Source organism: Mixophyes fleayi, unplaced genomic scaffold (genome assembly GCF_038048845.1).
Source record: "Mixophyes fleayi isolate aMixFle1 unplaced genomic scaffold, aMixFle1.hap1 Scaffold_1667, whole genome shotgun sequence".
NCBI classification, from domain to species: Eukaryota; Metazoa; Chordata; class Amphibia; order Anura; family Limnodynastidae; genus Mixophyes; species Mixophyes fleayi.
Window position 1 is genome coordinate 40,001 of NW_027446023.1, and position 17,500 is coordinate 57,500.

The 17,500-nt window shown below is 43.3% G+C and overlaps 6 non-coding genes and 55 pseudogenes across 6 annotated transcripts; all 61 read right to left on the reverse strand.

The window, feature by feature from the left end:
- LOC142116527 (5S ribosomal RNA) overlaps positions 1 to 82 on the reverse strand; it is a 118-nt pseudogene extending 36 nt beyond the window's left edge.
- A 79-nt stretch (positions 83 to 161) lies between these two features.
- LOC142116497 (5S ribosomal RNA) lies at positions 162 to 279 on the reverse strand (annotated as a pseudogene).
- A 944-nt stretch (positions 280 to 1,223) lies between these two features.
- On the reverse strand, positions 1,224 to 1,342 carry LOC142116428 (5S ribosomal RNA; annotated as a pseudogene).
- A 102-nt stretch (positions 1,343 to 1,444) lies between these two features.
- On the reverse strand, positions 1,445 to 1,563 carry LOC142116533 (5S ribosomal RNA; annotated as a pseudogene).
- Positions 1,564 to 1,644: 81 nt separating this feature from the next.
- Positions 1,645 to 1,762, reverse strand: LOC142116419 (5S ribosomal RNA; annotated as a pseudogene).
- Positions 1,763 to 2,886: 1,124 nt separating this feature from the next.
- On the reverse strand, positions 2,887 to 3,005 carry LOC142116513 (5S ribosomal RNA; annotated as a pseudogene).
- A 102-nt stretch (positions 3,006 to 3,107) lies between these two features.
- LOC142116509 (5S ribosomal RNA) lies at positions 3,108 to 3,226 on the reverse strand (annotated as a pseudogene).
- An 80-nt stretch (positions 3,227 to 3,306) lies between these two features.
- Positions 3,307 to 3,424, reverse strand: LOC142116432 (5S ribosomal RNA; annotated as a pseudogene).
- A 91-nt stretch (positions 3,425 to 3,515) lies between these two features.
- Positions 3,516 to 3,634, reverse strand: LOC142116442 (5S ribosomal RNA). Its single transcript, XR_012682448.1, has one exon. It is a non-coding gene; the product is annotated as a 5S ribosomal RNA (ribosomal RNA).
- Positions 3,635 to 3,907: 273 nt separating this feature from the next.
- On the reverse strand, positions 3,908 to 4,026 carry LOC142116542 (5S ribosomal RNA; annotated as a pseudogene).
- A 99-nt stretch (positions 4,027 to 4,125) lies between these two features.
- LOC142116414 (5S ribosomal RNA) lies at positions 4,126 to 4,242 on the reverse strand (annotated as a pseudogene).
- Positions 4,243 to 4,333: 91 nt separating this feature from the next.
- LOC142116516 (5S ribosomal RNA) lies at positions 4,334 to 4,451 on the reverse strand (annotated as a pseudogene).
- Positions 4,452 to 4,546: 95 nt separating this feature from the next.
- LOC142116537 (5S ribosomal RNA) lies at positions 4,547 to 4,664 on the reverse strand (annotated as a pseudogene).
- A 93-nt stretch (positions 4,665 to 4,757) lies between these two features.
- On the reverse strand, positions 4,758 to 4,876 carry LOC142116423 (5S ribosomal RNA; annotated as a pseudogene).
- Positions 4,877 to 6,000: 1,124 nt separating this feature from the next.
- Positions 6,001 to 6,119, reverse strand: LOC142116515 (5S ribosomal RNA; annotated as a pseudogene).
- A 102-nt stretch (positions 6,120 to 6,221) lies between these two features.
- Positions 6,222 to 6,340, reverse strand: LOC142116510 (5S ribosomal RNA; annotated as a pseudogene).
- An 80-nt stretch (positions 6,341 to 6,420) lies between these two features.
- LOC142116433 (5S ribosomal RNA) lies at positions 6,421 to 6,538 on the reverse strand (annotated as a pseudogene).
- Positions 6,539 to 6,629: 91 nt separating this feature from the next.
- On the reverse strand, positions 6,630 to 6,748 carry LOC142116454 (5S ribosomal RNA). The gene has a single exon (XR_012682450.1). It is a non-coding gene; the product is annotated as a 5S ribosomal RNA (ribosomal RNA).
- A 273-nt stretch (positions 6,749 to 7,021) lies between these two features.
- On the reverse strand, positions 7,022 to 7,140 carry LOC142116543 (5S ribosomal RNA; annotated as a pseudogene).
- A 99-nt stretch (positions 7,141 to 7,239) lies between these two features.
- On the reverse strand, positions 7,240 to 7,356 carry LOC142116415 (5S ribosomal RNA; annotated as a pseudogene).
- Positions 7,357 to 7,447: 91 nt separating this feature from the next.
- LOC142116518 (5S ribosomal RNA) lies at positions 7,448 to 7,565 on the reverse strand (annotated as a pseudogene).
- A 95-nt stretch (positions 7,566 to 7,660) lies between these two features.
- On the reverse strand, positions 7,661 to 7,778 carry LOC142116540 (5S ribosomal RNA; annotated as a pseudogene).
- Positions 7,779 to 7,871: 93 nt separating this feature from the next.
- On the reverse strand, positions 7,872 to 7,990 carry LOC142116424 (5S ribosomal RNA; annotated as a pseudogene).
- A 91-nt stretch (positions 7,991 to 8,081) lies between these two features.
- LOC142116452 (5S ribosomal RNA) lies at positions 8,082 to 8,199 on the reverse strand (annotated as a pseudogene).
- Positions 8,200 to 8,291: 92 nt separating this feature from the next.
- LOC142116482 (5S ribosomal RNA) lies at positions 8,292 to 8,410 on the reverse strand (annotated as a pseudogene).
- Positions 8,411 to 8,502: 92 nt separating this feature from the next.
- On the reverse strand, positions 8,503 to 8,621 carry LOC142116505 (5S ribosomal RNA; annotated as a pseudogene).
- An 89-nt stretch (positions 8,622 to 8,710) lies between these two features.
- On the reverse strand, positions 8,711 to 8,828 carry LOC142116425 (5S ribosomal RNA; annotated as a pseudogene).
- A 91-nt stretch (positions 8,829 to 8,919) lies between these two features.
- On the reverse strand, positions 8,920 to 9,036 carry LOC142116406 (5S ribosomal RNA; annotated as a pseudogene).
- A 91-nt stretch (positions 9,037 to 9,127) lies between these two features.
- LOC142116411 (5S ribosomal RNA) lies at positions 9,128 to 9,246 on the reverse strand (annotated as a pseudogene).
- Positions 9,247 to 9,339: 93 nt separating this feature from the next.
- Positions 9,340 to 9,458, reverse strand: LOC142116544 (5S ribosomal RNA; annotated as a pseudogene).
- Positions 9,459 to 9,687: 229 nt separating this feature from the next.
- LOC142116448 (5S ribosomal RNA) lies at positions 9,688 to 9,806 on the reverse strand (annotated as a pseudogene).
- Positions 9,807 to 9,886: 80 nt separating this feature from the next.
- Positions 9,887 to 10,005, reverse strand: LOC142116471 (5S ribosomal RNA; annotated as a pseudogene).
- Positions 10,006 to 10,098: 93 nt separating this feature from the next.
- On the reverse strand, positions 10,099 to 10,217 carry LOC142116512 (5S ribosomal RNA; annotated as a pseudogene).
- Positions 10,218 to 10,285: 68 nt separating this feature from the next.
- On the reverse strand, positions 10,286 to 10,403 carry LOC142116480 (5S ribosomal RNA; annotated as a pseudogene).
- Positions 10,404 to 10,493: 90 nt separating this feature from the next.
- On the reverse strand, positions 10,494 to 10,612 carry LOC142116455 (5S ribosomal RNA; annotated as a pseudogene).
- A 77-nt stretch (positions 10,613 to 10,689) lies between these two features.
- Positions 10,690 to 10,808, reverse strand: LOC142116500 (5S ribosomal RNA; annotated as a pseudogene).
- A 90-nt stretch (positions 10,809 to 10,898) lies between these two features.
- Positions 10,899 to 11,016, reverse strand: LOC142116530 (5S ribosomal RNA; annotated as a pseudogene).
- A 94-nt stretch (positions 11,017 to 11,110) lies between these two features.
- On the reverse strand, positions 11,111 to 11,234 carry LOC142116410 (5S ribosomal RNA; annotated as a pseudogene).
- Positions 11,235 to 11,329: 95 nt separating this feature from the next.
- On the reverse strand, positions 11,330 to 11,448 carry LOC142116531 (5S ribosomal RNA; annotated as a pseudogene).
- Positions 11,449 to 11,539: 91 nt separating this feature from the next.
- On the reverse strand, positions 11,540 to 11,658 carry LOC142116503 (5S ribosomal RNA; annotated as a pseudogene).
- A 93-nt stretch (positions 11,659 to 11,751) lies between these two features.
- Positions 11,752 to 11,870, reverse strand: LOC142116456 (5S ribosomal RNA; annotated as a pseudogene).
- Positions 11,871 to 11,964: 94 nt separating this feature from the next.
- LOC142116401 (5S ribosomal RNA) lies at positions 11,965 to 12,083 on the reverse strand (annotated as a pseudogene).
- A 91-nt stretch (positions 12,084 to 12,174) lies between these two features.
- LOC142116434 (5S ribosomal RNA) lies at positions 12,175 to 12,293 on the reverse strand (annotated as a pseudogene).
- A 93-nt stretch (positions 12,294 to 12,386) lies between these two features.
- LOC142116485 (5S ribosomal RNA) lies at positions 12,387 to 12,504 on the reverse strand (annotated as a pseudogene).
- A 79-nt stretch (positions 12,505 to 12,583) lies between these two features.
- Positions 12,584 to 12,702, reverse strand: LOC142116403 (5S ribosomal RNA; annotated as a pseudogene).
- Positions 12,703 to 12,795: 93 nt separating this feature from the next.
- On the reverse strand, positions 12,796 to 12,913 carry LOC142116477 (5S ribosomal RNA; annotated as a pseudogene).
- A 79-nt stretch (positions 12,914 to 12,992) lies between these two features.
- LOC142116430 (5S ribosomal RNA) lies at positions 12,993 to 13,111 on the reverse strand. The gene has a single exon (XR_012682447.1). It is a non-coding gene; the product is annotated as a 5S ribosomal RNA (ribosomal RNA).
- Positions 13,112 to 13,411: 300 nt separating this feature from the next.
- Positions 13,412 to 13,530, reverse strand: LOC142116541 (5S ribosomal RNA; annotated as a pseudogene).
- A 90-nt stretch (positions 13,531 to 13,620) lies between these two features.
- Positions 13,621 to 13,739, reverse strand: LOC142116413 (5S ribosomal RNA; annotated as a pseudogene).
- A 92-nt stretch (positions 13,740 to 13,831) lies between these two features.
- Positions 13,832 to 13,950, reverse strand: LOC142116421 (5S ribosomal RNA; annotated as a pseudogene).
- A 99-nt stretch (positions 13,951 to 14,049) lies between these two features.
- LOC142116532 (5S ribosomal RNA) lies at positions 14,050 to 14,168 on the reverse strand (annotated as a pseudogene).
- Positions 14,169 to 14,257: 89 nt separating this feature from the next.
- On the reverse strand, positions 14,258 to 14,376 carry LOC142116525 (5S ribosomal RNA; annotated as a pseudogene).
- Positions 14,377 to 14,468: 92 nt separating this feature from the next.
- LOC142116463 (5S ribosomal RNA) lies at positions 14,469 to 14,586 on the reverse strand (annotated as a pseudogene).
- Positions 14,587 to 14,664: 78 nt separating this feature from the next.
- Positions 14,665 to 14,783, reverse strand: LOC142116399 (5S ribosomal RNA). The gene has a single exon (XR_012682444.1). It is a non-coding gene; the product is annotated as a 5S ribosomal RNA (ribosomal RNA).
- A 90-nt stretch (positions 14,784 to 14,873) lies between these two features.
- Positions 14,874 to 14,991, reverse strand: LOC142116498 (5S ribosomal RNA; annotated as a pseudogene).
- A 303-nt stretch (positions 14,992 to 15,294) lies between these two features.
- Positions 15,295 to 15,412, reverse strand: LOC142116526 (5S ribosomal RNA). Its single transcript, XR_012682454.1, has one exon. It is a non-coding gene; the product is annotated as a 5S ribosomal RNA (ribosomal RNA).
- A 305-nt stretch (positions 15,413 to 15,717) lies between these two features.
- LOC142116445 (5S ribosomal RNA) lies at positions 15,718 to 15,835 on the reverse strand (annotated as a pseudogene).
- A 503-nt stretch (positions 15,836 to 16,338) lies between these two features.
- Positions 16,339 to 16,457, reverse strand: LOC142116461 (5S ribosomal RNA; annotated as a pseudogene).
- A 306-nt stretch (positions 16,458 to 16,763) lies between these two features.
- On the reverse strand, positions 16,764 to 16,881 carry LOC142116447 (5S ribosomal RNA; annotated as a pseudogene).
- A 94-nt stretch (positions 16,882 to 16,975) lies between these two features.
- On the reverse strand, positions 16,976 to 17,094 carry LOC142116536 (5S ribosomal RNA; annotated as a pseudogene).
- A 92-nt stretch (positions 17,095 to 17,186) lies between these two features.
- Positions 17,187 to 17,305, reverse strand: LOC142116405 (5S ribosomal RNA). Its single transcript, XR_012682445.1, has one exon. It is a non-coding gene; the product is annotated as a 5S ribosomal RNA (ribosomal RNA).
- Between the last annotated feature and the right edge of the window lie 195 nt (positions 17,306 to 17,500).

The following is a 17,500-nucleotide window of genomic DNA, read 5'->3' on the forward strand; positions in this document are numbered from 1 at the left end:
TTCAAGTACTAACCAGGCCCAGCCCTGCTTAGCTTCCAAGATCAGACGAGTTTGGGCATGTTCAGGGTGGTTGACTGTAGCTATTGCTTCTTTACTGACCTACATCTCTTATACATCTCAACACCAGCATTGAAGGTAGCAGGAACAAGAGAGAAAAAAAAAACCCACATGACCTGGTATTCCTAGGTGCTCTCCCATCGAAGTACTGACCAGGCCCGGCCCTGGTTAGCTTCCAAGATCAGATGAGATTGGGCATGTTCAGGGTGTTTTACTGTAGGTATTGCTTGCCTCCTGACCTACATCTCTTATACATCTCAAAACCAGCATTGAAGCACGCAGGAACAAGAGAGAAAAGAAAACGAAAAAAAAAAAACCTACAGCACCTGGTATTCCCAGGTGGTCTCCCATAAGGATTTATGTAAGTCATTGTTTCCAAGAGAAAGGGAGACAGGAGTGTAAAAAAGCATTGTTTTTGGACGGCATGAGAAACAAGAATTATGTAAAAGGATTGATGTAAGTCATTGTTTCCAAGAGAAAGGGAGACAGGAGTGTAAAAAAGCGTTGTTTTTGGACGGCAATGAAGAAATGACTATGTTTTGCGATTTCTCTTGCTCAGAAAGACTTAGAAAGTTGATAATTGTGGGCAATGTTAGAAATGTCATGAGAAACAAGAATTATGTAAAAGGATTGATGTAAGTCATTGTTTCCAAGAGAAAGGGAGACAGCAGTGTAAAAAAGCGTTGTTTTTGGACGGCAATGAAGAAATGACTATGTTTTGCGATTTCTCTTGCTCAGAAAGACTTAGAAAGTTGATAATTGTGGGCAATGTTAGAAATGTCATGAGAAACAAGAATTATGTAAAAGAATTGATGTAAGTCATTGTTTCCAAGAGAAAGGGAGACAGGAGTGTAAAAAAGCGATGTTTTTGGACGGCAATGAAGAAATGACTATGTTTTGCGACTTCTCTTGCTCAGAAAGACTTAGAAAGTTGATAATTGTGGGTAATGTTAGAAATGTCATGAGAAACAAGAATTATGTAAAAGGATTGATGTAAGTCATTGTTTCCAAGAGAAAGGGAGACAGGAGTGTAAAAAAGCGTTGTTTTTGGACGGCAATGAAGAAATGACAATGTTTTGCGATTTCTCTTGCTCAGAAAGACTTAGAAAGTTGATAATTGTGGGCAACACCAGCATTGAAGGAAGCAGGAAGAAGAGAGAAAAAAAAGCCTACAGCACCTGGTATTCCCAGGTGGTCTCCCATCCAAGTACTAACCAGGCCTGGCTCTGCTTAGCTTCCAAGATCAGACAAGTTTGGACTTGCTCAGGGTGGTATGGCTGTAGATACTGCTTGTCTCCTGTCCTACTGACATACATCTCTTATACATCTCAACACCAGCATTAAAGAAAGCAGGAACAAGAGAGAATAAAACACGAAAAAAACCGAAAACCAACAGCACTTGGTATTCCCAGGTGGTCTCCCATGCAAGTACTAACCAAGCCCAGCTCTGCTTAGCTTTCAAGATCAGATGAGATTGGGCTTGTTTAGTGTGGTGTAGCTGTAGGTATTGCTTGCCCACTGACCTACATCTCAACACCAGCATAGAAGGAAGCAAGAAACAAGAGAGAAAAAAAAATGAAAAAAAAAAACCTACAGCACCTGGTATTCCCAGGTGCTCTCCCATCCAAGTACTGACCAGGCCCGGCCCTGGTTAGCTTCCAAGATCAGATGAGATTGGGCATGTTCAGGGTGTTTTACTGTAGGTATTGCTTGCCTCCTGACCTACATCTCTTATACATCTCAAAACCAGCATTGAAGCATGCAGAAACAAGAGAGAAAAGAAAACGAAAAAAAAAAAACCTACAGCACCTGGTATTCCCAGGTGGTCTCCCATAAGGATTGATGTAAGTCATTGTTTCCAAGAGAAAGGGAGACAGGAGTGTAAAAAAGCGTTGTTTTTGGACGGCATGAGAAACAAGAATTATGTAAAAGGATTGATGTAAGTCATTGTTTCCAAGAGAAAGGGAGACAGGAGTGTAAAAAAGCGTTGTTTTTGGACGGCAATGAAGAAATGACTATGTTTTGCGATTTCTCTTGCTCAGAAAGACTTAGAAAGTTGATAATTGTGGGCAATGTTAGAAATGTCATGAGAAACAAGAATTATGTAAAAGGATTGATGTAAGTCATTGTTTCCAAGAGAAAGGGAGACAGGAGTGTAAAAAAGCGTTGTTTTTGGACGGCAATGAAGAAATGACTATGTTTTGCGATTTCTCTTGCTCAGAAAGACTTAGAAAGTTGATAATTGTGGGCAATGTTAGAAATGTCATGAGAAACAAGAATTATGTAAAAGGATTGATGTAAGTCATTATATCCAAGAGAAAGGGAGAAAGGAGTGTAAAAAAGCGTTGTTTTTGGACGGCAATGAAGAAATGACTATGTTTTGCGATTTCACTTGCTCAGAAAGACTTAGAAAGTTGATAATTGTGGGCAATGTTAGAAATGTCATGAGAAACAAGAATTATGTAAAAGAATTGATGTAAGTCATTGTTTCCAAGAGAAAGGGAGACAGGAGTGTAAAAAAGCGTTGTTTTTGGACGGCAATGAAGAAATGACTATGTTTTGCGATTTCTCTTGCTCAGAAAGACTTAGAAAGTTGATAATTGTGGGTAATGTTAGAAATGTCATGAGAAACAAGAATTATGTAAAAGGATTGATGTAAGTCATTGTTTCCAAGAGAAAGGGAGACAGGAGTGTAAAAAAGCGTTGTTTTTGGACGGCAATGAAGAAATGACAATGTTTTGCGATTTCTCTTGCTCAGAAAGACTTAGAAAGTTGATAATTGTGGGCAACACCAGCATTGAAGGAAGCAGGAACAAGAGAGAAAAAAAAAACCTACAGCACCTGGTATTCCCAGGTGGTCTCCCATCCAAGTACTAACCAGGCCCAGCTCTGCTTAGCTTCCAAGATCAGACAAGTTTGGACTTGCTCAGGGTGGTATGGCTGTAGATACTGCTTCTCTCCTGTCCTACTGACATACATCTCTTATACATCTCAACACCAGCATTAAAGAAAGCAGGAACAAGAGAGAATAAAACACGAAAAAAACCGAAAACCAACAGCACTTGGTATTCCCAGGTGGTCTCCCATGCAAGTACTAACCAAGCCCAGCCCTGCTTAGCTTTCAAGATCAGATGAGATTGGGCTTGTTCAGTGTGGTGTAGCTGTAGGTATTGCTTGCCCACTGACCTACATCTCAACACCAGCATAGAAGGAAGCAAGAAACAAGAGAGAAAAAAAAATGAAAAAAAAAACCTACAGCACCTGGTATTCCCAGGTGCTCTCCCATCCAAGTACTAACCAGGCCCGGCCCTGCTAAGCTTCCAAGATCAGACGAGATAGGGCAGGTTCAGGGTGGTTTACTGTAGGTATTGCTTGCCTACTGACCAACATCTCTTATACATCCCAACACCGGCATTGAAGAAAGCAGGAACAAAAGAGAGAAAAAAACGAAAAAATAAAACCTACAGCACCTGGTATTCCCAGGTGGTCTCCCATGCAAGTACTAACCAAGCCCAGCCCTGCTTAGCTTCCAAGATCAGACCAGATTGGGCTTGTTCAGGGTGGTGTGGCTGTAGGTATTGTATGGTTACTGACCTACATCTCTTATACATCTCAACACCAGCAATGAAGGAAGCAGGAACAAGAGAGAAAAAAAACAAAACCTACTGCACCTGGTATTCCCAGATGGTCTCCCATCCAAGTACTAACCAGGCCTGGGCCTGCTTAGCTTCCAAGATCATGCTTGTTCAGGGCGGTGTGGCTGTAGGTATTGCTTACTGACTGACCTACATCTCTTATACATCTCAACACCAACATTGAAGGAAGCAGGAACAAGAGAGAAAAAAAACAAAACCTACTGCACCTGGTATTCCCAGGAGGTCTCCCATCAAAGTACTAACCATGCCCAGCCCTGCTTAGCTTACAAGATCAGACGAGTTTGGGCTTGTTCAGGGTGGTATGGCTGTAGCTATTGCTTGCCTACTTACTGACCTATATCTCTTATACATCTCAACACCAGCATTGAAGGAAGCAGGAACAAGAGAGAATAAAAAACGAAAAATAAAAATAAACCTACAGCACCTGGTATCCCCAGGTGGTCTCCCATTCAAGTACTAACCAGGCCTAACCCTGCTTACTTCCAAGATCAGACGAGATTGGGCATGTTCAGGGTGGTTGACTGTAGGTATTGCTTGCCTACTGACCTACATCTGTTATACATCTCAACACCAGCATTGAAGGAAGCAGGAACAAGAGAGAAAAAAAAACGAAAAAAATAAACCTACAGCACCTGGTATTCCCAGTTGGTCTCCCATCCAAGTACTAACCAGGCCCGACCCTGCTTAGCTTCCAAGATCAGAGAAGATTGGGCATGCTCAGGGTGGATGACTGTAGGTATTGCTTTCCTACTGACCTACATTTCTTATACATCTCAACACCAGCATTGGAGGAAGCAGGAACAAGAGAAAAAAAATAACGAAAAAAAAAACCAAACAAACAGCACCTGGTATTCCCAGGGGGTCTCCCATCCAAGTACTAACCAGGCCTGGCCCTGCTTAGCTTCCAAGATCAGATGAGATTGGGCATGTTCAGGGTGGTTGACAGTAGGTATTACCTGCCTACTGACATACATCTCTTATACATCTCAACACCAGCAATGAAGGAAGCAGGAACAAGAGAGAAAAAAAAACGAAAAAAAAAACAACCTACAGCACCTGGTATTGCCAGGTGGTCACCTATCCAAGTACTAACCAGGCCTGGCCCTGCTTAGCTTCCAAGATTAGATGAGATTGGACTTGTTCAGGGTGGTGTGGCTGTAGGTATTGCTTGCCTACTGACCAACATCTCTTATACATCTCAACACCAGCAATGAAGGAAGCAGGAACAAGAGAGAAAAGAAAACGAAAAAAAAAAAACCTACAGCACCTGGTATTCCCAGGTGGTCTCCCATAAGGATTGATGTAAGTCATTGTTTCCAAGAGAAAGGGAGACAGGAGTGTAAAAAAGCGTTGTTTTTGGACGGCATGAGAAACAAGAATTATGTAAAAGGATTGATGTAAGTCATTGTTTCCAAGAGAAAGGGAGACAGGAGTGTAAAAAAGCGTTGTTTTTGGACGGCAATGAAGAAATGACTATGTTTTGCGATTTCTCTTGCTCAGAAATACTTAGAAAGTTGATAATTGTGGGCAATGTTAGAAATGTCATGAGAAACAAGAATTATGTAAAAGGATTGATGTAAGTCATTGTTTCCAAGAGAAAGGGAGACAGGAGTGTAAAAAAGCGTTGTTTTTGGACGGCAATGAAGAAATGACTATGTTTTGCGATTTCTCTTGCTCAGAAAGACTTAGAAAGTTGATAATTGTGGGCAATGTTAGAAATGTCATGAGAAACAAGAATTATGTAAAAGGATTGATGTAAGTCATTATATCCAAGAGAAAGGGAGAAAGGAGTGTAAAAAAGCGTTGTTTTTGGACGGCAATGAAGAAATGACTATGTTTTGCGATTTCACTTGCTCAGAAAGACTTAGAAAGTTGATAATTGTGGGCAATGTTAGAAATGTCATGAGAAACAAGAATTATGTAAAAGAATTGATGTAAGTCATTGTTTCCAAGAGAAAGGGAGACAGGAGTGTAAAAAAGCGTTGTTTTTGGACGGCAATGAAGAAATGACTATGTTTTGCGATTTCTCTTGCTCAGAAAGACTTAGAAAGTTGATAATTGTGGGTAATGTTAGAAATGTCATGAGAAACAAGAATTATGTAAAAGGATTGATGTAAGTCATTGTTTCCAAGAGAAAGGGAGACAGGAGTGTAAAAAAGCGTTGTTTTTGGACGGCAATGAAGAAATGACAATGTTTTGCGATTTCTCTTGCTCAGAAAGACTTAGAAAGTTGATAATTGTGGGCAACACCAGCATTGAAGGAAGCAGGAACAAGAGAGAAAAAAAAAACCTACAGCACCTGGTATTCCCAGGTGGTCTCCCATCCAAGTACTAACCAGGCCCAGCTCTGCTTAGCTTCCAAGATCAGACAAGTTTGGACTTGCTCAGGGTGGTATGGCTGTAGATACTGCTTCTCTCCTGTCCTACTGACATACATCTCTTATACATCTCAACACCAGCATTAAAGAAAGCAGGAACAAGAGAGAATAAAACACGAAAAAAACCGAAAACCAACAGCACTTGGTATTCCCAGGTGGTCTCCCATGCAAGTACTAACCAAGCCCAGCCCTGCTTAGCTTTCAAGATCAGATGAGATTGGGCTTGTTCAGTGTGGTGTAGCTGTAGGTATTGCTTGCCCACTGACCTACATCTCAACACCAGCATAGAAGGAAGCAAGAAACAAGAGAGAAAAAAAAATGAAAAAAAAAACCTACAGCACCTGGTATTCCCAGGTGCTCTCCCATCCAAGTACTAACCAGGCCCGGCCCTGCTAAGCTTCCAAGATCAGACGAGATAGGGCAGGTTCAGGGTGGTTTACTGTAGGTATTGCTTGCCTACTGACCAACATCTCTTATACATCCCAACACCGGCATTGAAGAAAGCAGGAACAAAAGAGAGAAAAAAACGAAAAAATAAAACCTACAGCACCTGGTATTCCCAGGTGGTCTCCCATGCAAGTACTAACCAAGCCCAGCCCTGCTTAGCTTCCAAGATCAGACCAGATTGGGCTTGTTCAGGGTGGTGTGGCTGTAGGTATTGTATGGTTACTGACCTACATCTCTTATACATCTCAACACCAGCAATGAAGGAAGCAGGAACAAGAGAGAAAAAAAACAAAACCTACTGCACCTGGTATTCCCAGATGGTCTCCCATCCAAGTACTAACCAGGCCTGGGCCTGCTTAGCTTCCAAGATCATGCTTGTTCAGGGCGGTGTGGCTGTAGGTATTGCTTACTGACTGACCTACATCTCTTATACATCTCAACACCAACATTGAAGGAAGCAGGAACAAGAGAGAAAAAAAACAAAACCTACTGCACCTGGTATTCCCAGGAGGTCTCCCATCAAAGTACTAACCATGCCCAGCCCTGCTTAGCTTACAAGATCAGACGAGTTTGGGCTTGTTCAGGGTGGTATGGCTGTAGCTATTGCTTGCCTACTTACTGACCTATATCTCTTATACATCTCAACACCAGCATTGAAGGAAGCAGGAACAAGAGAGAATAAAAAACGAAAAATAAAAATAAACCTACAGCACCTGGTATCCCCAGGTGGTCTCCCATTCAAGTACTAACCAGGCCTAACCCTGCTTACTTCCAAGATCAGACGAGATTGGGCATGTTCAGGGTGGTTGACTGTAGGTATTGCTTGCCTACTGACCTACATCTGTTATACATCTCAACACCAGCATTGAAGGAAGCAGGAACAAGAGAGAAAAAAAAACGAAAAAAATAAACCTACAGCACCTGGTATTCCCAGTTGGTCTCCCATCCAAGTACTAACCAGGCCCGACCCTGCTTAGCTTCCAAGATCAGAGAAGATTGGGCATGCTCAGGGTGGATGACTGTAGGTATTGCTTTCCTACTGACCTACATTTCTTATACATCTCAACACCAGCATTGGAGGAAGCAGGAACAAGAGAAAAAAAATAACGAAAAAAAAAACCAAACAAACAGCACCTGGTATTCCCAGGGGGTCTCCCATCCAAGTACTAACCAGGCCTGGCCCTGCTTAGCTTCCAAGATCAGATGAGATTGGGCATGTTCAGGGTGGTTGACAGTAGGTATTACCTGCCTACTGACATACATCTCTTATACATCTCAACACCAGCAATGAAGGAAGCAGGAACAAGAGAGAAAAAAAAACGAAAAAAAAAACAACCTACAGCACCTGGTATTGCCAGGTGGTCACCTATCCAAGTACTAACCAGGCCTGGCCCTGCTTAGCTTCCAAGATTAGATGAGATTGGACTTGTTCAGGGTGGTGTGGCTGTAGGTATTGCTTGCCTACTGACCAACATCTCTTATACATCTCAACACCAGCAATGAAGGAAGCAGGAACAAGAGAGAAAAGAAAACGAAAAAAAAAAACCAACAGCACCTGGTATTCCCAGGTTGTCTCCCATTCAACTACTAACCAGGCCCAGCCATGCTTAGTTTCCAAGATCAGACGAGATTGGGCATGTTCAGGGTGGTTGACAGTAGGTATTGCTTACCTACTGACCAACATCTCTTATACATCTCAACACCAGCAATGAAGGAAGCAGGAACAAGAGAGAAAAAAAAACGAAGAAAAAAAACCCAGCAGCACCTGGTATTCCCAGGTGGTTTCCCATCCAAGTACTAACCAGGCCTGGCCCTGCTTAGCTTCCAAGATCAGACGAGATTAGTCTTGTTCAGGGTGGTGTGGCTGTACATATTGCTCGCCTACTGACCTACATCTCTTATACATCTCAACACCGGCATTGAAGAAAGCAAGAACAAGAGAGAAAGAAAAACGAAAAAAAAAAAACCTACAGCACCTGGTATTCCCAGGTGGTCTGCCATCCAAGTACTAACCAAGCCCAGCCTTGCTTAGCTTCCAAGATCAGACAAGATTGGGCTTATTCAGGGTGGTGTGGCTGTAGGTATTGCTTGCCTACTGACCTACATCTCTTATACATCTCAACACCAGTATTGAAGGAAGCAGGAATAAGAGAGAAAAAAAAATGAAAAAAAAACCTACAGCACCTGGTATTCCCAGGTGGTCTCCCATCCAAGTACTAACCAGGTGTGGCCCTGCTTAGCTTCCAAGATCAGAAGAGATTGGGCATGTTCAGGGTTGCTGACAGTAGGTATTGCTTGGTTACTGACCTACATCTCTTATACATCTCAACACCGGCATTGAAGGAAGCAGGAACAAGAGAGAAAAAAAAACGAAAAAAATAAACCTACAGCACCTGGTATTCCCAGTTGGTCTCCCATCCAAGTACTAACCAGGCCCGACCCTGCTTGCTTCCAAGATCAGACGAGATTGGGCATGTTCAGGGTGGTTGACGGTAGGTATTGCCTGCCTACTGACATACATCTCTTATACATCTCAACACCAGCAATGAAGGAAGCAAGAACAAGAGAGAAAAAAAAACGAAAAAAAAAAACCTACAGCACCTGGTATTCCCAGGTGGTCTCCCATGCAAGTACTAACTAGGCCTGGCCCTGCTTAACTTGCAAGATCAGACGAGATTGGTCTTGTTCAGGGTGGTGTGGCTGTAGGTAATGCTTGCCTACAGACCTACATCTCTTATACATCTCAACACTAGAATTGAAGGAAGCAGAAACAAGAGAGAAAAAAAATGAAAAAAAACAAAAACCTACAGCACCTGGTATTCCCAGGTGGTCTCCCATCGAAGTACTAACTAGGCCTGGCCCTGCTTAACTTGCAAGATCAGACGAGATTGGTCTTGTTCAGGGTGGTGTGGCTGTAGGTATTGCTTGCCTACTGACCTACATTTCTTATACATCTCAACACCGGCATTGAAGAAAGCAAGAACAAGAGAGAAAAAAAAACGAAAAAAAAAAACCTACAGCACCTGGTATTCCCAGCTGGTCTCCCATCCAAGTACTAACTAGGCCTGGCCCTGCTTAACTTGCAAGATCTAAGCAGGGCTGGGCCTGGTTAGTACTTGGATGGGAGACCAAAAAACAAAAAAAAAAACAACCTACACTACTTGGTATTCCCAGGTGGTCTCCCATCCAAGTACTAACCAGGCCCGGCCCTTCTTAGCTTCCAAAATTAGACGAAATTGGGCTTATTCAGGGTGGTGTGGCCGCAGGTATTGCTTGTCTAATGACCTACATCTCAACACCGGCATTGAAGAAAGCAGGAACAAGAGAGAGAAAAAAACGAAAAAATAAAACCTACAGCACCTGGTATTCCTAGGTGGTCTCCCATCAAAGTACTGACCAGGTGTGGCCCTGCTTAGCTTCCAAGATCAGACAAGATTGGTCTTGTTCAGGGTGGTGTGGCTGTAGGTATTGCTTGCCTACAGACCTACATCTCTTATACATCTCAACACTAGAATTGAAGGAAGCAGAAACAAGAGAGAAAAAAAATGAAAAAAAACAAAAACCTACAGCACCTGGTATTCCCAGGTGGTCTCCCATGCAAGTACTAACCAAGACCAGCCTTGCTTAGCTTCCAAGATCAGATGAGATTGGGCTTGTTCAGGGTGGTGTAGCTGTAGGCATTGCTTGCCTACTGACCTACATCTCAACACCAGCATAGAAGGAAGCAGGAAGAAGAGAGAAAAAAAAATCCGACAGCACCTGGTATTCCCAGGTGGTCTCCCATCCAAGTACTAACCAGGCCCAGCCCTGCTTAGCTTCCCAGATCAGACAAGATTGGTCTTGTTCAGGGTGGTTGATTGTAGGCATTGTTTGGCTACCGACCTACATCTTTTATACATCTCAACTCCAGCATTGAAGAAAGCAGGAACAAGAGGGAAAAAAAAACGGAAAAAAAAAACTACAGCAGCTGGTATTCCCAGGTGGTCTTCCATCCAAGTACTAACCAGGGCCGGCACTGCTTAGCTTCCAAGATCAGACAAGATTGGGCTTGTTCAGGGTGGTGTGGCTGTAGGTATTGCTATGCTACTGACCTACATCTCTTATACATCTCAACATCGGCATTGAAGGAAGCAGGAACAAGAGAGAAAAAAAACCTACAGCACCTGGTATTCCCAGGTGGTCTCCCATCCAAGTACTAACCATGCCCAGCTCTGCTTAGCTTCCAAGATCAGATGAGTTTTGGCTTGTTCAGGGTGGTATGGCTGTAGGTAATGCTTGCTTACTGACCAACATCTCTTATACATCTAGACACCAGCGTTGAATGAAGCAGGAACAAGAGAGAAAATAAAACGAAAAAAAAATCCTACAGCACCTGGTATTCACAGGTGGTCTCCCATCCAAGTATTAACCAGGCCCGGCCCTGCTTAGCTTCCAAGATCAGACGAGATTGGGCAGGTTCAGGGTGGTTGACTGTAGGTATTGCTTGCCTACTGACCAACATCTCTTATACATCTCAACACCAGCATTGAAGGAAGCAGGAACAAGAGAGAAAAAAAAACAAAAAAAAACAAAAACCTACAGCACCTGGTATTCCCAGGTGGTCTCCCATGCAAGTACTAACCTAACCAAGCCCGGCTCTGCTTAGCTTCCAAGATCAGATGAGATTGGGCTTGTTCAGGGTGGTGTGGCTGTAGATATTGCCTGCCTACTGACATAATCTCTTATACATCTCAACACCAGCAATGAAGGAAGCAGGAACAAGAGAGAAAAAAAAAACGAAAAAAAAAAAACAACCTACAGCACCTGGTATTCCCAGGTGGTCTCCCATCCAAGTACTAACCAGGCCTGTTCCTGCTTAGCTTCCAAGATTAGATGAGATTAGGCTTGTTCAGGGTGGTGTGGCTGTAGGTATTGCTTGCCTACTGACCTACATCTATTATACATTTCAACACCGGCATTGAAGAAAATCAGGAACAAGAGAGAGAAAAAAAATAAAAAAAAAACTTACAGCACCTGGTATTCCCAGGTGGTCTCCCATCCAAGTACTAACCAGGTCCGGCCCTGCTTAGCTTCCAAGATCAGACGAGATTGATCTTGTTCAGGGTGGTGTGGCTGTAGGTATTGCTTTCCTATTGACCTACATCTATGATACATCTCAACACTAGAATTGAAGGACGCAGAAACAAGAGAGAAAAAAAAATGGAAAAAAAAAAAACCTACAGCACCTGGTATTCCCAGGTGGTCTCCATTCCAAGTACTGACCAGGCCTGGCCCCGCTTAGCTTCCAAGCTAAGATGAGTTTGGGCTTGTTCAGGGTGGTATGGCTGTAGGTATTGCTTGCCTACTGACCTACATCTCTTATACATCTCAACACCAGCATTAAAGAAAGCAGGAACAAGAGAGAAAAAAAAACGAAAAAAAAAAACAACCTACAGCACCTGGTATTCCCAGGTGGTCTCCCTTCCAAGTACTAACCAGGCCCGGCCCCGCTTAGCTTCCAAGATTAGACGAGATTGGGCTTGTTCAGGGTGGTGTAGATGTAGGAATTGCTTGCTTACTGACCTACATCTATTATACATCTCAACATCGGCATTGAAGAAAGCAGGAACAAGAGAGAGAAAAAAACGAAAAAATAAAACCTACAGCACCTGGTATTCCTAGGTGGTCTCCCATCGAAGTACTGACCAGGCCTGGCCCTGCTTAGCTTCCAAGATTAGACGAGATTGATCTTGTTCAGGGTGGTTTGGCCATAGGTATTGATTGCCTATTGACCTACATATCTTATACATCTCCACACCACCATTGAAGGAAGCAGGAACAAGAGAGAAAAAAAAACGAAAAAAAAAACAACCTAGAGCACCTGGTATTCCCAGGTGGTCTCCCATCCAAGTACTAACCAAGACCGGCCCTGGTTAGCTTCCAAGATCAGACGAGATTGGTCTTGTTCAGGGTGGAATACTGTAGGTATTGCTTGTCTTCTGACCTACATCTCTTATACATCTCAACACCAGCATTGATGGAAGCAGGAACAAGAGAGAAAAAAAAACCCCACAGCACCTGGTATTCCCATGTGGTCTCCCATCCAAGTACTAACCAGGACCGGCCCTGCTTAGCTTCCCAGATCAGACGAGATTGGTCTTGTTCAGGGTGGTGTGGCTGTAGGTATTGTTTGCCTACTAACCTACATCTCTTATACATCTCAACACCAGCATTGAAGGAAGCAGGAACAAAAGAGAATAAAAAAACGAAAAAAAAAAAACCTACAGCACCTGGTATCCCCAGGTGGTCTCCCATTCAAGTGCTAACCAGTCCCAACGCTGCTTAGCTTCCAAGATCAGATGAGATTAGGCATGTTCAGGGTGGTTGACTGTAGGTATTGCTTGCCTACTGACCTAAATCTCTTATATATCTCAACACCAGAAATGAAGGAAGCAGGAACAAAAGAGAAAAAAAAAACCTACAGCACCTGGTATTCCCAGGTGGTCTCCCATCCAAGTACTAACGAGGCCCAGCCCTGCTTAGCTTCCAAGATCAGACGAGTTTGGGCTTGTTCAGGGTGGTGTGGCTGTAGGTATTGCTTGCTTACTGACCAACATCTCTTATACATCTCAACACCAGCATTGAAGGAAGCAGGAACAAGAGAGAAAAAAAAACGAAAAAAAAACCCCACAGCACGTGGTATTCCCAGGTGCTCTCCCATCCAAGTACTAACCAGGCCTGGACCTGCTTAGCTTTCAAGATTAAATGAGATTGGACTTGTTCAGGGTTGTGTGGCTGTAGGTATTGCTTGCTTACTGACCTACATCTCTTATACATCTCAACACCGGCATTGAAGAAAGCAAAAACAAGAGAGAGAAAAAAACTAAAAAATAAAACCTACAGCACCTGGTATTCCTAGGTGGTCTCCCATCGAAGTACTGACCAGGCGCGACCCTGCTTAGCTTCCAAGATCAGACGAGATTGATCTTGTTCAGGGTGGTGTGGCTGTAGGTACTGCTTGCCTACTGACCTACATCTCTTATACATCTCAACACCAGCATTGAAGGAAGAAGGAACAAGAGAGAAAAAAACCGAAAAAAAAAAACCTACAGCACCTGGTATTCCCAGGTGCTCTCCCATCCAAGTACTAACCAGGACCGGCCCTGCTTAGCTTTCAAGATCAGACGAGATTGGTCTTGTTCAGGGTGGCGTGGCTGTAGGTATTGTTTGCTTACAGACCTACATCTCTTATACATCTCAACACTAGAATTGAAGGAAGCAGAAACAAGAGAGAAAAAAAACCGGAAAAAATAAAACCTACAGCACCTGGTATTCCTAGGTGGTCTCCCATTGAAGTACTGACCAGGTCTGGCCCTGCTTAGCTTCCAAGATCAGATGAGTTTAGGCTTGTTCAGGGTGGTATGGCTGGAGGTACTGCTTGCCTACTGGCCTATTGACATACATCTCTTATACATCTAGACACCAGCATTAAAGGAAGCAGGAACAAGAGAGAAAAAAAAACGGAAAAAAGCAACCTACAGCACCTGGTATTCCCAGGTGGTCTCCCTTCCAAGTACTAACCAGGCCTGGCCCTGCTTAGCTTCCAAGATTAGACGAGATTGGGCTTGTTCAGGGTGGTATAGATGTAGGTATTGCTTGCTTACTGACCTACATCTATTATACATCTCAACATCGGCATTGAAGAAAGCAGGAACAAGAGAGAAAAAAAGGAAAAAATAAAACCTACAGCACCTGATATTCCTAGGTGGTCTCCCATCCAAGTACTAACCAGGACCGGCCCTGCTTAGCTTTCAAGATCAGACGAGATTGGTCTTGTTCAGGGTGGTGTGGCTGTAGGTATTGTTTGCCTACAGACCTACATCTCTTATACATCTCAACACTAGAATTGAAGGAAGCAGAAACAAGAGAGAAAAAAAACCGGAAAAAATAAAACCTACAGCACCTGGTATTCCTAGGTGGTCTCCCATTGAAGTACTGACCAGGTCTGGTCCTGCTTAGCTTCCAAGATCAGATGAGATTAGGCATGTTCAGGGTGGTTGACTGCAGGTATTACTTGCCTACTGACCTACATCTCTTATACATCTCAACACCAGAAATGAAGGAAGCAGGAACAAAAGAGAAAAAAAAACCTACAGCACCTGGTATTCCCAGGTGGTCTCCCATCCAAGTACTAATCAGGCCCAGCCCTGCTTAGCTTCCAAGATCAGACGAGTTTGGGCTTGTTCAGGGTGGTGTGGCCGTAGGTATTGCTTGCTCACTGACCAACATCTCTTATACATCTCAACAACAGCATTGCAGGAAGCAGGAACAAGGGAAAAAAAAACCGAAAAAAAAAAACCTACAGCACCTGGTATTCCAAAGTGGTCTCCCATCCAAGTACTAACCATGCCCACCCCTGCTTAGCTTCCAAGATCAGACAAAACTGGACTTATTCAGGGTGGTGTGCTGTTGGTATTGCTTGCCAACTGACCTACATCTCTTATACATCTCAACACCAGCATTGAAGGAAGCAGGAACAAGAAAGAATAAAAAACGAAAAAAAAAAAACCTACAGCACCTTGTATCCCCAAGTGGTCTCCCATCCAAGTACTAACCAGGGCAGGCCCTGTTTAGCTTCAAGGATCAGACAAGATTGGGCTTGTTCAGGGTGGTGTGGCTAAAGGTATTGTTTGCTTACTGACCTACATCTGTTATACATCTCAACACCAGCATTGAAGGAAGCAGGAACAAGAGAGAAAATAAAACGGAAAAAAAAAAACCTACAGCACCTGGTATTCCCAGGTGGTCTCCCATCCAAGTACTAACCAGGCCCGGCCCTGCTTAGCTTCCAAGATCAGACGAGATTGGGCATGTTCAGGGTGGTTGACTGTAGGTATTGCTTGTGTACTGACCAACATCTCTTATACATCTCAACACCGGCATTGAAGAAAGCAGAAACAAGAGAGAGAAAAAAAAACGAAAAAATAAAACCTACAGCACCTGGTATTCCCAGGTGCTCTCCCATCCAAGTACTAACCAGGCCCGGTCCTGCCTAGCTTTCAAAATTAGACAAGATTGGGCTTATTCAGGGTGTTGTGCTGTAGGTATTGCTTGCCTACTTACTGACCTACATCTCTTATACATCTCAACACGGACATTGAAGGAAGCAGGAACAAGTGAGAAAATAAAACGAAAAAATTAAACTACAGAACCTGGTATTTCCATTTGGTCTCCCATCCAAGTACTAACCAGGCCTGACCCTGCTTAGCTTTCAAGATCAGATGAGATTGGGCAAGTTCAGGGTGGATGACTGTAGGTATTGCTTACTTACTGACCTACATCTCTTATACATCTCAACACCAGCATTGGAGGAAGCAGGAACAAGAGAAAAAAAATAACGAAAAAAAAAAACAAACAGCACCTGGTATTCCCAAGTGGTCTCCCAACCAAGTACTATCCAGGCCTGGCCCTGCTTAACTTACAAGATCAGGCATGTTCAGGGTGGATTGGCTGTATGTATTGTTTGCCTTCTAACCTACATCTCTTATACATCTCAACATAGGCATTAAAGAAAGCAGGAACAAGAGAGAAAACAAAAACAAAAAAAAAAAACAACAGCACCTGGTATTCCAAGTTGGTCTCCCATCGAAGTACTGACCATGCCCAGTCCTGCTTAGCTTCCAAGATCAGACGAGATTGATCTTGTTCAGGGTAGCGTGGCTGTAGGTATTGCTTGCCTACTGACCAACATCTATTAAACATCTCAACACCAGCATTGAAGGAAGCAGGAACAAGAGAGAAAAAAAAACGAAAAAAAAAAAAACCCACAGCACCTGGTATTCCCAGGTGCTCTCCCATCCAAGTACTAACCAGGCCCGGCCCTGCTTTGCTTTCAAGATTAGATGAGCTTGGACTTGTTCAGGGTGGTGTGGCTGTAGGTTTTGCTTGCTTACTGACCTACATCTCTTATACATCTCAACACCGGCATTGAAGAAAGCAGAAACAAGAGAGAGAAAAAAACGAAAAAAAAATAAAACCTACAGCACCTGGTATTCCTAGGTGCTCTCCCATCCAAGTACTAACCAGGCCCGGTCCTGCTTAGCTTTCAAGATTAGACAAGATTGGGCTTATTCAGGGTGTTGTGCTGTAGGTTTTGCTTGCCTACTTACTGACCTACATCTCTTATACATCTCAACACGGACATTGAAGGAAGCAGGAACAAGAGAGAAAATAAAACGAAAAAAATAAACTACAGAACCTGGTATTTCCAGGTGGTCTCCCATCCAAGTACTAACCAGGCCTGGCCCTGCTTAGCTTTTAAGATCAGATGAGATTGGGCATGTTCAGGGTGGATGACTGTAGGTATTGCTTACTTACTGACCTACATCTCTTATACATCTCAACACCAGCATTGGAGGAAGCAGGAACAAGAGAAAAAAAATAACGAAAAAAACAAAAAACAAACAGCACCTGGTATTCCCAAGTGGTCTCCCAACCAAGTACTATCCAGGCCTGGCCCTGCTTAACTTCCAAGATAAGACGAGATTGGGCATGTTCAGGGTGGATTGGCTGTATGTATTGTTTGCCTACTAACCTACATCTCTTATACATCTCAACACCAGCATTGAAGGAAGCAGGAACAATAGAGAATAAAAAACGAAAAAAAACAAACCTACAGCACCTGGTATTCCCAGGTGGTCTCCCACCCAAGTACTAAACAGGCCCAGCCCTGCTTAGCTTCCAAGATCAGACGAGTTTGGGCTTGTTAAGGGTGGTGTGGCTGTAGGTATTGCTTGCTTACTGACCTACATCTCTTATACATCTCAACACCAGCATTGCAGGAAGCTGGAACACGCGAGATATAAAAACGAAAAAAAAAAACCTACGGCACCTTGTATTCCCAGGTGGTCTCCCATCCAAGTACTAACCAAGCCCAGTCCTGCTTAGCTTCCAAGATGAAATGAGATTGGGCACGTTCAGGGT